General features: G+C 48.7%; 1 long non-coding RNA gene across 1 annotated transcript in view; it reads left to right on the plus strand.

Moving 5' to 3' along the window:
- LOC108444883 overlaps positions 1 to 1,843 on the plus strand; it is a 4,704-nt gene extending 2,861 nt beyond the window's left edge. The window contains exons 1-2 of the long non-coding RNA XR_001859600.1: positions 1 to 659; positions 804 to 1,843. The exon at positions 1 to 659 is cut by the window's left edge and continues 2,861 nt beyond it. This is a non-coding gene — a long non-coding RNA (uncharacterized LOC108444883). The remainder of the gene's footprint in view (positions 660 to 803) is intronic.
- Positions 1,844 to 2,054: the final 211 nt, after the last annotated feature.

Below are 2,054 nucleotides of genomic sequence, written 5' to 3' on the forward strand. Positions count from 1 at the left end.
CTGGTTAGCGGAAGAGGCAGGGGCTCCGGCTGGGAGGAGAAGAGGGAGCAGCAGCTGGGAGTATGGGAATGGCAGGGAGTGGGGTGCTGCGATGCTCATCGGGGCTCCTTTCTCTTGCTTTCTTTTTATTTTTTCTTATTTTAAATTCGAGTATTTGTGATCTAACTCGGTCTTTACAGCAAGGGAAAGGGCTGGAAGTGGAAAAACTTGAATGTCGTGGTAAAACGTGGTTGTCCCAGCACGCCCTGGGCACACCTGACCGTACCTCACCCTCGCCCAGCCTGGCTCCCACTGAGCCCACCGGCCACAAGGCCCTGGCCCAATTTGTGTTACTCCCTTCGTGTCTCATGCAGAGGCTTTAGGTGGCTGCAGATACCACTTGGCATCTGCCAGCAGCTGGACTGGTATTGGGAGGGCAAGCACAGGGTGCCCCCGGAGGACAGGACCAGAGGGATGAGGAGATGGATGGAGGGAGGGACAGCCAGGGGCTGTGGAGGGGTGTGTGGCTGGCCGGCCTGCAGTGTCTCCATGCCACACCACGGCTCCCCACACAGCCTGAGAACCGTTGTCACCCCCATGCCATGTCCAGACGTCCCGTTTGAGGTAATGAATCACACTCGGATGAATACTGTGCAAGAAGAACTGCTCCGATGATGGAGGTCGAGGTCCTCCATGCCACACCACGGCTCCCCACACAGCCTGAGAACCGTTGTCACCCCCATGCCATGTCCAGACGTCCCGTTTGAGGTAATGAATCACACTCGGATGAATACTGTGCAAGAAGAACTGCTCCGATGATGGAGGGGTGCGCACATAAACCCCCAGGATAATATTCCAGCAAAATTGCTCAAATAACTGGCATGTCTGCTTGGTGTTTGCTGCCAGGAGACAGTGCAGACTTGCCTGTCAAAAATTACTTTCTTGCCACATAGGAGCAAGATATCTGCCTGTCTCCTGCCTGATCTCCCAAACACTGGCTGTGTGCAAACAGTTCTCGGAAGGTGGGTAAGGACTGTCCCCATCCCACTGAGCACACACAGCCCCATGTCTGTTTTGCCCCATCTTTGATTTAAAAGGGAAACTTCATCCAGAAGTTTTCAAGCTGCAGATAATTACCTTCCACCCCTCCCTGCATCCAATGGATTTTTAACCAGTTATGGACCAAAGCCTGTCCATGCCTCAGTGGGGCTGTGCCGGGCAAGAAGCCTCCTGGCGGGGGACATTGTGGGGGAGCCTTCACCTGATCAGCATCCCCAGCCCAATCCCTTGTTTGTCCCCAAATCTTTCATCCTGGCACCCACCAAACTGAGGTGTGTGACCTGTGGAGGCTGAAAATCCCTGGCCTGTGGCTGAGCAGCACTACTGACCTCTTTCCTTTCCAGCAGATCTGTCAGCGTTCGGATGTTACGATGAAAAAAACCTCACTAACCCCTGCAGATACTTCTCTGATTAGGAGTTGTGCTGAGGTAGTTCAAACCCAATGCGTAAGTTGCTTTGTTGAGGAAAAAAATAATAAAAAGAATAAAAGGCAGTGCTTGCTTTGGATGGTTTATAGTATTATTTATTACTCCTATGCCTCAGAGAATCTTGCCGATCCCTGATATTAAAAGGCAGCAGAGAACCTAAGAAGAAGGACGATGCCTCAAAGTTTTACAAGCACAAGCACATTGTAATTAAAAGAGGGATTTGCATTGACCCTGATCATTTTGAAACAGGCCTCTAAAGTTCAGGCTAAACTAGCCTGGGTTATTTCTGTTTTTTCTCTAGTAACTCCCCAGACGTCTCAACCAGTAGAGTGCTATGTGAATTTCAATTTCTCTCTTCAAATAAAACATTGACGTAATTTTTTATATTCTTTGAAATGATCTGTGCAATTTTGTTCACGGAAAGTCTTTGATTTAGACTTAAAGGATTTAGGGACTGGATAGGAGGGTATCTGGAAGTAATGGTGAAAATGGTAATTATTTGTTTTACTGCCTTCAGAAATTCTTTTATTTCTCCGTACTATCTCTAAAAGCATGTCTGGCAATAACAAGCTGTCTCTAAAAAGAATT

The sequence above is a fragment of the Corvus brachyrhynchos genome, unplaced genomic scaffold (genome assembly GCF_000691975.1).
Source record: "Corvus brachyrhynchos isolate BGI_N302 unplaced genomic scaffold, ASM69197v1 scaffold162, whole genome shotgun sequence".
Lineage (NCBI taxonomy): Eukaryota > Metazoa > Chordata > Aves > Passeriformes > Corvidae > Corvus > Corvus brachyrhynchos.